At 42.3% G+C, this 15091-nt stretch overlaps 1 long non-coding RNA gene across 2 annotated transcripts in view; it reads left to right on the top strand.

Moving 5' to 3' along the window:
* LOC143443585 (uncharacterized) overlaps positions 1–15091 on the top strand; it is a 76103-nt gene that overhangs the window by 41793 nt on the left and 19219 nt on the right. For both annotated transcript variants that reach the window (XR_013112705.1, XR_013112704.1), the window contains exon 4: positions 9077–10815. This is a non-coding gene — a long non-coding RNA (uncharacterized LOC143443585). The remainder of the gene's footprint in view (positions 1–9076; positions 10816–15091) is intronic.

The raw sequence follows: 15091 nt of genomic DNA, 5'->3' as shown, positions 1-15091 counted from the left end.
ATAACTTGATTGTGAGCAACTTTAGGGGGGAGAAAGGGTTATTTGGCTTACAGTTCCAGGATACTGTTTCTCACTGAGCAAAGTCAAACTCAAGGAAGGACCTGGAATGTAGGCCTACTACGTGACCAAGGAACTCACTTCACAGTCAAAGAAACTCCTCAGGAACCATGGAAGATGGTGCTTACTAGCTGGCCATTAGGTCAGCTTGTACTCAGGTTTTATATACAGTTCAGGACCAACTGCCAGAGGATGGCATTGCTCATGGATGGTTGGGTCCTCTTGCATTGGTTAACAACCAAGACAGTCTGCCTCAGACATGCTCACAGACCGATCTCATCTAAGCCACTCCTCCATTCACATATCTTTCCAGGCGATTCTGGGTTTCAAAAAGTTGAAAGGTTAAAGCTAAGCAGGACAGGTGTGGTGCCGATTTCTTGTTCTTGAAGACAGAATTGAGTCGCTCTTTTGAAGGGAAAGAATTGAACAGATTTTAATTCTTTTAAAGGATTTGGTTCAGGCAGATAAAGGTGTCAGCGAAAAACACAATTGTCACCTCCAAAAGATAAGAAGTTTATTTTTGAGGTACATATGAATGACCACACATTTAGGTTAGGCTAAATACCATGGTCTAATGTGGTACCCCTTTCCTTAAGTTTTTGAATTACAGATCCAAAGAAAATCATGGGCCAGGATATTTTTTTCAAATACATTGGAAGGAATACCATGCCACAGTAAAGTGAAGGTATACAGGCTTTGATGCTGTTGGATGGCATTCTTAGCCTTTGCATTGGCAGAATCAAATGCCTGTTAAGTTAACCCATCCTTAAAGAGTTTATGAGATAGACACAGTCTATTAGGTCTGATACAGAGGTGGGCAGTGGATGGCTGTTAAGGGGGTTAAAGGCAATGGCAGACAATTGGTTCTGTGCTTAGAGCATTCTAGTTCTCCACCGTCAAGAATTTCTCATGATAAGTGGGGCTCCCCAACTTCAGAGACCATAGTTTATAAAAATCAACTCAAAATGTTTTTGCACACTATACTTTTAGGTTTAGCTGTTCTGTTTTTAGAAGAGGTCTGAGCTGGAAAGGCCTGGCCCCTGGATGCCACAGACCATGTTTAGACACTCAATTCTGAACAGTAGAGAGATGATTTGGGGTTAAATCAAGAGAGGAATTAATTTTAGTGTGACCCAAACTAGAAGACAATGGTCCATGGACTGCATAAGAACAGCCTTCAGTGGTGAGGAGTGTAGTTCAGTGGTGGAGCATTTGCCTAGAATCTAGCAGTGAGGGGTGAGAGGTGTGGCCCAGCAGTAGTAGAATGCTTGCCTATCGTGGAAAAGGGAGAGTTTGGGTTTAATCACTAGCACCTTATAAGCAAACAAATACATTTTTTCTTCAAGATAATTCCCCAGGATTACACATGGAAGGGCCAAGGCTGGGTTGAGAAATGGGTGCTGCTAGCCACCCTGATCTGGCTGTGGTCAGGGTGATTGCTCCTCAGGTTTGGTCAGTTATATCCTGCTGGACTCCTGGGGGTTGTTACTGCCCAGAGCCTGGTTTATGTTACCTGCAAGGCTGTGTTCTGGAATTTGAGGTGGGTAGAGAGAAGGGATGACTCAAAAACAAAGACCAGGTCAGAGAGACAAACAGAGTTACCCTAACACTGTGCCCTCTCTCAGAACAAAGGACAACCCTGTGATACTCTTTATCATGTTCATAGTTATCGTTACATCTCTGTTCCAAACACAAACCAAGGTACCAAAGAGATAGCTCAGTCAGTAAAATGCTTGCCATGCAAGGATGAGAACCTGTGTATAGGTCCCCAGTGTTCACATAAAAAGTTGATATGATAGCATGCCCTTGGAATCCCAGCACTGGGAAATGGAGACAGGAGAATATCTAAGGCTTGCTAGCTAGCCTTAGGGTAAGTCTGTGAGGCCCAGGTTCAGTGAGAGATATTTCAAAAAATAAAATGGAAAGTGACAGAGAAGACACCTAATGTCAACTCCTGGCTTCCGCATATGCTTACACATTCGTGTAGTGTGTTGTTTCTACTACTCCATTTTAAGCTCTGGGCAAACTGTGCTACCAGCCACTGCCCTGTTTCCCTTGGATCTGCGGGTGAAACACACACACACACATATTACGTCTTTTAAATACACTTTTACCTCAGTGGTCAGGCTCTTCTGAGCTAGCATGTCCTTCTCTTCACTACCAGCTCAACACCTCTAAATCTGCCCTCAGCTCTGTTGCTCAGTTACCTTTAGTCTTAGCTCAGCACCCTAAATCTGCCTTAGGCTTAGTTGTGTCTCCTAGCCTCCTGCTAACATGCTCTTACCTTCACTCCCAGCTCAACACTCTAAATCTGCCCTCAACTTAGTTGGATTTCTAATCTCTCACCTGCTACCCCAGGCCTAGTGGAGGAAGCAGCCAATTGCAGCGTCCACCTGAGATCTCACATGGCTGGTGGTTCTTTCTCCCTCAGAAGCATGAGGGATCCTCTTTCCTCCTCCTGTGTCTGCTAGTCTGCCTACGGGAACCTGGAAGTTCCGCCTCCTCTGCCCAACCATTGGTCACTAGCATATTTAGTGATCGATCAAGAACCAACTGAGGAACAGGACCTTCACTGTTCACATGCAGATTCCCTATCAGAGCATCAAAATCACCCCCTATACACTCATGTATACACATCCGTATGTACACATCTGTGTACACACACACACACACACACACACACACACACACACACGTTGGTTTGTATACTGGGAACAGGAATTTTTGTGGTCAGAAAAGAAATTATTATAGCAGTCTCAATAGAGGACAAATGTGCCCAAGAAAGACTTCTCATGAACAAATTGTCTCTTTGACCAAGATATGGCGAGAGTTTAATTTCTGAAAGGTAGACTGGTATTACCTTTTTTTTAGTATTGTTTAGTTGAGGTCAGACCCCTTTGGCCTCAACTTTTGCTTTCATCAATAAAAAATAAATAAAACAAAACTATATGATACATGGCCACAGAAGGTCGCCAAGCAGAAGTTTTATTTGGAAGAGGAAGTATTTGAGAAAGCCATAGTATACAGTAGAGAGGAGCCGCACTGGAGGCCTGGCCAGTAAAGACAGTAGGGGGGCGGTTGCAGTGTTGCTTCTCATGGCACCACAGAAGTAGATGTGAGGAGAGGTTTAGTGGGGACCATTGGACTAGCTCCTTCTTTTATCGTAATGAAGTTGTATAATAAATTATGTAACTGTACCTCAGACACATTTGTACAGTTGACTCCAGGCTCAGGATGTGCACACAGCAGCGTTCCTTTAATTTTCCTAGATTTGCCCTTGCCAACTGAGTGCTTTCCGTGGATGGTCCTATGTGGGTCACCTGGTGGGAGTCTTAGAGAGCTGCGCATGCTCAGGGGGCTTTGCAGCGTCAAAAACCCAGGGGAGCGCAGGAAGGGCTGTGGTCATTTCCTTTCTGATTGGATGAGAGCTTTCTCACTAGAAACCCTGACTGGTATTCAAAAACATGACTTGTTGTTGTTGTTGTTTTGTACTGGATGACTCAGGTTTACAAGATTTTATGACATATTTATTTATTTACTACTCATTAGCTAAAGGCCTAACATGGTCGTGTAGATTTTTCCCTGTTTGTAGTATGGCAATCAGCAACACAGTTGGAAGTGGCTAAGGAACAGGCATGGAATTATTAAATTATTCAGTTTGTTAGAAAATTAGAAGAAAAGCCAGGGCTGCTGAGATGGCCCAGCAGGTAAAGATACATGTCACCACGCCTGACGACCTGAGCTCCATCCCACATGGTGGAAGGAGAGAACGGGGTCCATCAAACTGTATTCTGACCCCTCAAGTGTACAGTGGCATCCACATGCCAACCTGCAAATAAGTATAAACAAAACAAAAGCCTAGAGCTGGATACGAGGGTGTGCGCCCATAATGTCAGAAGTCAGGCAGAGGCAAAGGGGTCAGGAGTTCAAAGACATCCTCACTTGCATAGTGAGTTTGGGACCACCCTGGACTATGTGAGACCCTGTCTCAAAAGTTTGAAAAAAAAGTCCTCAGAACAAAAAGAACTGGAGCAAGGGATAATACGTTTCAAAAGAACCAGTTGTGCCTGGCAGCTGCTTCAGAACACACTTCAACTGAGAGATTTTCATCAGAGGAAACATGAAATGATCGACTTGATAACCCACTGAACTGTTTTTTATTTTTATTAATTTGTGCGGGGGGGGGGCATGGTTGGAGAAATGGTTCAGAAAAACACCAGGTGTTTTTCCAGAGGACGTGGGTTCAAGTCCCAACACCCATATGGCAGCTCGAAACTGCCTGTAACTACAGTTCCCATGGGTCTGACACCCTCTTTTGGCCTCTTCCGGAACTGCATGCAAGTGGTGCACAGATATACATGTTGGTAAAACACCCCATACCGTAAAATAAAACAAAACAACATAAAATAAAATGATTTTTTTAAGTGCTGGGGACCGAACCCAGAGCTGTGCGTGTGGTAAGAAAGTGCTCTACTGCTAAGCTATAGCCCTACCCTTCGATTGCTTTTTAAGTAGCAGACAGAGGCAAATGTCTTTTTGACTGTTTTTTTATAGCAACATTTCATAGAAGCTTAAGGTATCATTAAAGCATAACTCAGCCAAAGCAATACGCCAAGTGTTAAACTCCCATGGCCCAAGTATGTATTATTTTTGTAATTTAATAAAGTGCAGTACAGCCGTATAGCTTGCAGGAAAAATGCTTTCAGAGATAATGGTCGGATTTATCTTCTGGGATAGAAGGCTGATGTAACATTTTTCAGTGAGACAATTTAAACATGGTGCATAATGCCCGTGTCCTTATGACCCATGCCTATTCAAGCGTGTGCATTTAGAAGGCAGAGGTCAACGTGGATGTCAACCCTTAGTCACCATCCACCTCCTGCTTAGAGGTGGCCTGGATCTCACCCATTAAACTAGAATGACTGACCAGCGAACTCCAGAGATCCACCTGTCTTTGTCTCCCCTGTGCTGGGATTGTGAATACATACAACCACTCCTGGCATTTTTACATGAATTTGGGGGATCTAAGTTACGAGGTCCTTGGGTTTGCAAGATTACCATTTTACCGGTTTAGCCATCTCCAGCCCCAACCCTCCCCCTTCCACCCTCTGCCCCATGGTTTTTTTCTCACGGAAGGATCAACAAATCATCTCTTAAGATCCAGGCTGGCTGAGGATCTGGCTTTCTGGGTTGTTGTTGTTGTCATCGCCTTGATTAGAGCCTTCAAGCTGGGAGTGGTACTACATGCCCCTAATCCCAGAACTGTCCAGCAGAGGCAAGCAGACCTGGTGTGTCAAGGTTAGTCTACATAGTGAGTTCCAAGACAGCCAGACCTAGATAGTGATATCCTGTTTTAAAAAGAATTGTTGTTGTTATTATTATTATTGACAAGGACTTATGTATCCCAGGCTATCCTCAAACTGGATAGCCCAGGATTACCTTAAACTACTTATCCTTCTTCACACTCTCAGTCTTGGGGAAAACATGAGTACACTAATCACCCTGTGTCTCTGCTGGCAGAGCTCAAGCCTAGGGCACCATGAACGTTAGACAAATATTCTATCAAGTCTACCACCTGAACTACATTCCTACTTTCAGACTTTCTTACTTTTTTTTGATGTTTCTATTTTATTTTAATTTATTTTTAAGACAGGTTCTTGCTACCTAGCCTCATAGTCAAGATCATTGCTTGCCTCATTGTAAAGTTAAAGAAAACATCGGCATTTGTCTTTGTTTGTAAATACCCTACTTAAGTTGGAATAGAGTGTTGGTTACAGTTATTATTTACAGTGGGTTCTGTGGAGATGAGGGATTTTGTTTGAGTTTGCTATGGGTAGGAACTCTCTTGTACATGGTGAATGTTTTTATTATCATCAAATGTCTCTTCCCTCCTCCTGTCTTTTCTTTCCTCCTGCCTCCCCTCCCTGCCTTCTCCCCTCCCTCCCTCCCTCCTCCTTTCTCTCCTCCCTCCTGCCTTCTTTCCTCCCTCCTCCCTTCTCTCCTCCCTCCTCCCTTCTTTCCTCCTTTTTCTCTTTTTCCCTCTCTCCTCCTTTCTCCCCTCCCGCCTCTTTTCTCCATTCCCTCCTCTCCCCTCCTCCCTTTTCCTTCCTGCCTCCTCCCTTCTCTCCTCTCTTCCTCCCTATTTTCTTCATTCATTCTCTCCCACTCTCCCTTCCTTCCTTTTTACTTCTAATTTTCATGTATACAGAATTGTACTTATCTGTGTGTGTGCAGACCTGTGAGCAAGTGCACTTGGGTACCAAAAGAAGACTTAAGAAGCTCTGGAACTGAAGTTACAGATGTTATGAGCCACTGATGTAGGTTCTGGGAACCAAATGTGGGTGCTCTGGAAAAGCAGCAGACACTCTTAACTGCTGAGCCACCTCTTCAGCCCGTTTCCCTTTGATTTGATTTTTGAAAGAGGCCTTGCCGTGTATCTGAGGCTGAACTGGAGCTCACTATGATCCTGTCAGGATAGCTTTAAACTTGGATCCTCCTGCCTGCCTTGGTTTCTGGCATGTTTCGGGAATACACCATCACATTTTTTTTCTTTTTGAAAGCAACTTCCTGTTTATAAGCATCAATCATTCCTGCTAGAATGATTCTTTCATTTTTAAAAATTGGAAGTATGTAGCTTTCATTTCAGAGTGAGGATTTCTGTGTTATCTTAATATGCTTTTTACCATTCAACAGCAAGTAGCATAGCAACCGAGATAATTATATAAACACTTGATGTAAAAATATTCTATCTAAATCTGTGTAATTATATAATAACACAATATAGTAAGCTATATTTTCAGACTACCTCCTAGGCATTCTGAAGCTTTCGTACAGATGTGTTCTGAGAGGCACAGGAACGGGAAGGCAAGAATCACCTAAGAGTTGGCACTTACTTTGAAAATAGTCTCTGCATTCAAATTTTTCAATTGCTACTTTGAATATTAAAACATTGAAGTAAGAAAAACAAATTATCTAAGCTCTCTGCTTCCTGAATCCTTGCTGAGCTCACTCTTGCCTCCTGCTACAGTCCCATGTTTAAGCACTCTAGTTTGGTAGGCTTTATGTGGTGAGACCAAGAAACCTGCGTTTTAACAAGGACTTCCTGAACAAGGTCATGTTATGATTTATATGTTTAGAAAATGCTGCTTTTAAGAAATGCCTCAGCAAGGGCTAGAGAGATGGCTCAGCAGTTAAGAGCACTTGCTTTGACAGAGGACCCAAGTTCAGTTCCCAGTATTCACCTCTGGTGTCTCACAATTGTCTTTAACACTTTAGGGGATCTAATGCCCTCTTCTGGCTTCTGTAGGTACCTGCATACACATGTACACATACATGCAGACAGAGCGCATAAGTAAAAATTATAAAGTAAATCTTTATAAAATGCCCCAAGCTGGGTATGGTAGTGCATGCCAATAATACCAGTATGCAGCAGGCTGAGGCAGGAGGATTGATATTTCCAGACTAGCATGTACTAAAATATTACACTGTGTCTCCCAAACTGAAACCCCAATGCTCAGTATTCTGAACTCACAAAATTATATATATGCAGATATCTATCTATCTATCTATCTATCTATCTATGTATCTATCATCTATCTATCTATCTATCTATCTATCTATCTATCTATATCTACACACACACACACACACACACACACACACACACACACACACATACACACACCCACACACACAAGTTAAAGTCAGCTTTATTAAGAGCATTCACACGTTACACAGTTTACCTGTTTCTGGTATATGAGCCAGTGGTTCCTGGAATGACCATAATCATGCAGCCACCACTACCATCTTCCAGCATTTTTACCACACAACTAAGCTCCGTAATTACCTATAGTTCCCTCCCATTCCTTTCAACCCCACAGCAGCTACTTTCTGTTATTAGATATCCTAGACATATTATTAAAATTTCTTTTTTGGTTTGTGCATGTGTGTGTATGAGATATGTGTGCCATAATACAGGTATGAAAGTCAGGGGACAACCTGTGGGTCTCTCTACCATGTGGGTTCTAGAATCAAACTCAGGTTATTAGGAAATAACATCCTGAGATGTGTTGACAGTTCCTACTGCTGGAATTTTTGACTCTTGGATGAGAGAGGAGACTTTTCCTTTAGCCAGGGTTGTTTAGAGAAGTCTGTCAAGATGATGGAGGAAGAACTTGTACCTTCTCTATGATAGATGCCCTGGAAAGCTGATGGGGCCATTCTACTCCAGGCTCGAAGGCTTATGAACTGGGGACCATGGTGTCAGACTTCTGGTTGAAGTCCAAATACCCCCCAGATTTGGAGTTTGGGTACCCGAGAGCCACTGGAGTCAAATGCTTCTGCTCCTGAAGACAAAACTGATTGGTCCTTCTTTGTCAGTTAATGGGATGGTGCGTGCCCACCGTGGTGGGGCTGATTTCACTTGGCCTACTTGTAATGGAAAATCATCGCTATCAACTCCACAGACCTCTGAGGTGTCTGTGAGGGCATTTCCTGAAAGGTTTAGCTAAAGTGGGACAACCTACCCCAAATGTGGTTGACCTTGTCCTATGGTTTGAGATCCCAGATTGAATAATTGGAGAAACCCCAGCGTTCTCTGTACTCTGTCTCCTGACAGCACACACTGTGTGACTGGCACCCTGTGCTTCTGGACAGACTTTCCTGCATAGCTTTTGTCATGCATTTTGTTAAAATTACCACAAAACTAAGTAATAAACCATTCAAATGCTAATGCCTTATAGAACAATCCCAGAAATGTTTACAGGCATGTCAATCAAGTGGGCATAAAATTATGCTCCACAGTGCCCCTCTCTTCCAGCTAAGATGAAATCAGAGAGAAACAGAGGACAGTTGGCAAGTGTCTTTATTCTCAAAGGCCTTATGGATTGAGCAAGTCCATATATGGGCCTGAGACTTGTTGCCCCTGCAAGGCCAAGCTTTAGAGCTGTCTGTGAAGATGGAGCCTCCCCCATAAAGGTTAACAGTTCAGTGACTAGATTTTTCTTTGTTCTCTGCACAGACTGGTATTAATGGATTAGACATCATTTCTGAATCTCTGGCAGTGGGATCTGTGGCAATTTGAGTGACAGATGCCCACAGACGCTCGAGATCCCCAGTTGGCAGCGCTGTTTACGGAGCTTGTGGAACCTTGAGGAGGCGGAGCCTTGTTGGAGGAAACACGTCACTGGTGTGGGCTTTGAGAGTTTATAGAATCATCCCATTTCTTGTTCACTGTTTCTGCTTCCTGCATGCAGATAAACATGATCTCTCAGCTTCCTGTTGCCTTCGTTCCTCTCACCTGTTGCCATGGCATCTGCCATCATGGATTCTATCCTTCTCAAACTGTAAGCCAAAGTAAATTTTAGTCATATTATACCAACAAAAAGTAACTAGTTCAATATCTATGTAGGGTCTTTTCTAATTTCCTTCCTTCTGCACTTATGTGGTCTTGGGGCGTGAAACTGGAAGGCAAGCCATGCCAAGTCCACTTCTGCTGGCCAAATTCAGGCAAGTCAGTTAAGCCTTCTGCACATTAGCTCCCTTTTCTAAAATCAGGAGATAGTACCAACTTAGAGGTCGTACTTTTCTGTTGCTATTTAAGCAAAGAAGGGTTTATTTTGATTCATAGTTGGAGATACAGTCTATCACGGAGAGAAGTCAAGGCATTACAAAATTAAAGCATATTTAAATTAAAGCACATTTACATTGTGTCTGAAATCAGGGAGAAGAGAGCAGTGAATGTTGGTAGTCGGCATCCTCCTTCTTATGCTCCTTATTCTAAGGTGCAGGCCCAGGGATTGACACCGTCATTCCTTTAGAGCAAATCTTTTCACTCCAGTAACCTAATCAAGATAACCCCTTACAAGCACGCTCAGAGGCAAACTAACCTAACAATTCCGTATAGGTGTTGATGGAGGTGTGTCTCCCAGGTAATCCCTAATCCAGCCAAACTGACAATCAACGTCTGCCATCTTAGACATCTTCTGTTTGTTTGTTTTTGGGACAGAGTTTCTTTCAGTGTGGCCCAGGCTGGTATGGAATCACTCTGTGGACCAGGCTGGCCTAGAACTCACAGAGATCTGCCTGCCTCTGCTTCCTGAGTGCTGGAATTAAAGGCGTGTGCCGCCACCACCTGGCCACAGACATCTTCTGAAGGTGAGAAAAACTCTTGACGCATGTGTCTGCCGACTCTAAAGCCCAGCATCTCTTATTTAGGTATTTGAGAGTGTGAGGGCATCTTAACTTCATTTGATTATTTAAAGGAGAGTGAAAATAAAATGCAGAGACTTGCATGCTTTTCTCCAGGCCTTCTTCAAGAATATTTTTGGATGGAGAGACGTATGTCTTGGGGACAATGGGGAGGGGACTTCTGTCTGAAAGCAAAGCTACACTTGGAACCTTCCAGAACGGCAGATGTGGGCAATCTATAGTTGGCAGACACAATACTTTTGAGTACAATGAAGGGCTTCTCAGGAGACCAAAGGACAGCCAAGGATAACAGAATATAACCTCTGGAACTGAAAGTTCATCTGATAGAAAATTTTTGGTAGACAGACGTCATCAGCAAGTCCTACTCAAAAACCTGCAGACCATTGGAAGACAGGAAAGTTTTGGAGGAGACAAAGAATTCCCAGAAGCACTTATAACCTGGAAAAGACCCAGTCTACGCCTTTAAACTTGCACAGATCTTCCTGGTAGCATCACTGGGGACACCTCTGTCATTACCAAGGACCACAGCCTCAACTGTTTGGACATCAGGTGAGGACTGGTAATAAGCAATTTATTTACAAGCAATAAAACATGGATGGTAATAACCATGTTTCTCTGGCTATCTACACCTAGCTATGCACAGGTTCTGATCTCTCTGTTCCTCATCTAGTTATTTACGGTCAAATGCACAGCATGTTACAGCTGTTTATAAAAGAAATACACTTTATCCATTAAAGATGATGCCTACCTGGATGCAGTGACCCACTCCCCCAAGGGTACCCAAGTATTCATCTGAGTCCCCTAAGCAGCCAATTTGGAAGTGGAGAGATGAGATCCTTATCAGGACACCAACTGCAGTACCCTCTCCTTCGAAATGTTTAGAACTTCTTCAGACTGGGTCTATAGTTTTACTATGAAATAGTTCTGCATGAGCCTCTGGGCACAGGGCTGGAAAGATGTGACAGTCAGTGCCCTCTCCCCTTCCTCCTCAGGTCTGTGACTCTTTTCCTCATACACACTAGTACTTGTGGCCTTCATTACTGATATGACCAGTAAAACCCTAGAATTTGAGGTTAGGGTAATGGCTTGGTCAGTGGAACCCACTTAAGAGCAGAGTAGGGCAGCACATACTTGTAAAAATGGTGTGGAGGCAGGGGCAGGAGAATCCTGGAGCTTGCTGTTTGCTTAGTCCTATTGGTAAGGCTCAGGGTCAGTAAGAGACCCTGTTTCAAAAAATAAGGTGGAGAGTAAAGAAGACATGGCATTGATCTCTGACCTCCATACACACGTGTGTGGTACCTTCACATGTGTGCAACCAAACACACACACACACACACACACACACAATTTAGATTTTAAGATCTCTCTGAGGGTGTCACCTGTGACCTTGACTATTGCTCAAGGCAGATTTGACCTGCAAGAATGGCTTCCCCAAAGTTAGAGAATAAAATGCAATGAGAAGAGAGCATCCCAGAATTCTTGATGTTCAGAATTGTGATCTCCTGAGTTTTATGAATCTCTATTGAAACTTTGGACAAAGGCTCTGCACACTTATATAAATTGACAGAAAAAAAAAAAAAAAAAACAAAACAAAACCCAAACCAAAAAAACCAAAACATCTTTTCTTTTAGAGACCTTGAGAACCTCTACTTTGGAAATACAATCTTCATTGATCCAAACTGTAATATAAAAGTAGTTTTTATTTTTAAATGTATATCTGCCTGTTTTAAAATTTTTCATAAATATTGTAGCAGAATATTAGCTTCCATTATTTATGATTCTGTTGAACTTTGAGAGGATTCGCTGGCAGTAAAAGCATAACGATTTTAAGGATAGTTCATTTCACATCATGGATAACCAAGGTCACCCAGAGTTTTCAATAACATCCAAAGAGTAGAGACTGAGAAATCAGAAGTTAAAAATTGACAACCACCTTAAAAATGGTTCATAGATTTTATTTTTTAGACATTAGAAGTTAAAAAAATGATGTTCAACTGGGGTTCAGTGTTATTATTTTGGGAAATTCTTTCTACTTGTAAGTGTGTGTGTGTGTGTGTGTACACATTTGGTTCATGATAATGTTTTAGTTAGAGTAGTGGCTAGATTATGCAAAAGAAATATCTCAGAGTTGGAGCCAGTGAGCTGGTTTCGTGGTTAAAGATTCTTGCTTCCAGTCTTGATGGCTTAAGTTCTAGTCCTGACTCCTTCATGGTTTCTTCTGATTTCCACACACATGATGTGGCTTGTGTAGGCACAAATAAACATAGAATAAACACACAAATAAATGAATGTTTTTTTTTTTTTTTAAAGTTTCAAGATTAAAGTGACTTTAAATGCTAACATGCCCTGCCTCCCAGGAGCTATTTTCAGTTAATGGCTGAGCCGGGAGGGGCGCCATTTTCCTTAGTGGTGTAGCTGCTGTCAGTGTTGCTGCTCCTGTAAATATCTTGTCACCCACACTCATGCAAAAAAACCCAATTAAACTCAATGGAGCAAAGAACAGCATAACCAGGCAGCCCACACAACAGAAAACACAGAAGAATGAACACAGAAGCGAAGTGGTTGAGAAGGTTCAGCTGGTGTGGTGTGTGTGTGTGTGTGTGTGTGTGTGTGTGTGTGTGTGGCATGTAGACCAGTATGCTTTAAACTTACAGTCCTCATACCTTGGCCTTTGAATTCTGGGATTCCTTGGTTACATCTCTATGCCCTGCAAAGATTCCTGATGGTCTACACATTCTGTTCAGTGGAACCTAATCAAATGGTTATGGCTAGTCACCTGGGATGCTGAGTCATGTCTGGAGCCATCTTAAAATGTCACATTTTGATGCATGAAACCAACAAATATTAACAAAATAAGAAATGACACTCTTTAAACAGAAACCAAAATTTTTGTATGCCTTACTTCCTAATAATTTTATCTTCACTTTCACTTGAGATGATGAAACTTTCATTATGTAAATAATACTCAAAAAATTTTAAATTCTTGTGAATTCTATGTAAGATGTTTACAAAGTAATACTAACAATATATATCGAAACTAACTAGGCTGTGTGTTGTGGTGTTATATACCTTTAATCCCAGCCCTTGGGAGGCGGAGGCAGAATGTTTTTTTACATAGTGACTTTTAGGCTAGCCTGGGCTATAGGAAGCCCATCTCAAAACAAAAGAACCTACAACAACAAAAATAGAAAATAAGTTAACATTTAGATTTAATCCCAGATGGGTGTTTTAAGGTCGTAGTTGTTGTAGTTACAATTTATTCTGAGTTTTCAGGGAGAGAGGGTTTCAAACATGCTGGCAGCTAAGACAGTTTTGACTCTGCAAAAGTGCTGAGAGATTTAGTGAGCCACATTGTTTCCTTCTATGCAGGGTAGTTGTGTCATTTAGCTTCTATCATATGATGTTGTATAGTCACCTGTAGGCTGCAGAACTAAGCACAGTGACTCCAAACCCCAGCACCAGTGATAAGGAGGGCCCAAGTCACTTAGAGCCCCAAAGCATCAGTGGTGACCAAGGGCTTAGGGCTCTTCCAGATTCTTTTTGAATATTTAACTCTCTGAGCCCCTCATCTGAAGACATTGTTGCAATAGTTCTCAGAGGAACTTGAAAATTTGAATATTGAATAAATGCCCCAGCAAGTTTAAAAACAGTTCAAAAAGATAAGCCTCATCCAGGGCAGTGGAGGGCAAAGACAGGATCACAGTCTGGGGATTTGGTGATGGGTTGGGCAAACTGCAGCTCACCACCTAGTAAGGGGTCTTGGACTATGGAATACAGGCAGTTGCCCATAGTACGTATCTCAAGAGGCGTATCTTTCTTCTTTGACAACGAGTTTTGCATGGATGTTTCTGTTTCTCTCTGGACCCACTGTCTGGCAACTGCTCTGTGTGCAGAGAACTGGTTTCGGATGCAGGCTGTAACTTCACTATTTTCTAATCCTTAAGTGGTATTGGCAGCAGTTACCAAGCAAAGACTCCTGCAGCGTGTAGATGCCTCACCCAACCACGGTAACTATTACATGCTTTAATCCTTTGATCTCTAGATTTCTTGGTGCCTAGAATATTTTCCCTTTATATTCTCTCCCTTTCCCTTCCTCCCCCTTCCTCTCTCCCCCTTCCTCCCTCCCTCCCCTTTCCTCGTCCTCTTTCTCCCCCCCCCCCTCTGGTTTAGATACTGCAAACTTTTCAGTTTTTTCTCTGGGCATTGAATAGTACAAGCTAAAGCCCATACTAGGATAAAAATAGCTGGGACCTTTGATAAGCAAACCTATGGAGTTTTGGATTTTTTTTTTATTATTGTTATTATTAAATACTTGAACTGAAAAACTTACTCTTTGAAGAGTTTGTGTCCTTGATGATTTAAACAAGGCACTGTTTCAAATTGGGCTCTTAGCAAGGAGGTTTGTCTAAGCGTTTCCTGTTTGTTTTCCCAGTTCCTGTGAATCTGGATTTCTCATACCTTGAAGTTCAGTCACAGAGCCGGGTAGTGTAAATAATGTTTAATAAACTCTATTAGTTATTCATATCACCCAGCCAGTCCCCCAATAATCAATTAAGGCAGAATACTATGTATTTTTAAAATCAGCTCTAGTACAATTACTGGGAAATTAACCCTAAATCTATTTTTCTAATCTATAGACTGTCTACAGGTATTTGCTGTTTGAGTCTTCCAGGGCTATTTCTGCTCCAGCAGTCTGTCCTAGGAAAACAATACACTCAGGGCCATGCTCCTGGTACATCAAGTCCAATGGAGACTTCCTCTTCTTTATGTCTTCTTCCTCTTTCCTCTTTTCTATCCCTCTCCTTCATCTCACCTTCCCTACCTG

This window comes from Arvicanthis niloticus, chromosome 9, assembly GCF_011762505.2.
Source record: "Arvicanthis niloticus isolate mArvNil1 chromosome 9, mArvNil1.pat.X, whole genome shotgun sequence".
In the NCBI taxonomy this organism is placed as follows: domain Eukaryota; kingdom Metazoa; phylum Chordata; class Mammalia; order Rodentia; family Muridae; genus Arvicanthis; species Arvicanthis niloticus.
This window is presented reverse-complemented; position numbering and strand designations above follow the sequence as displayed.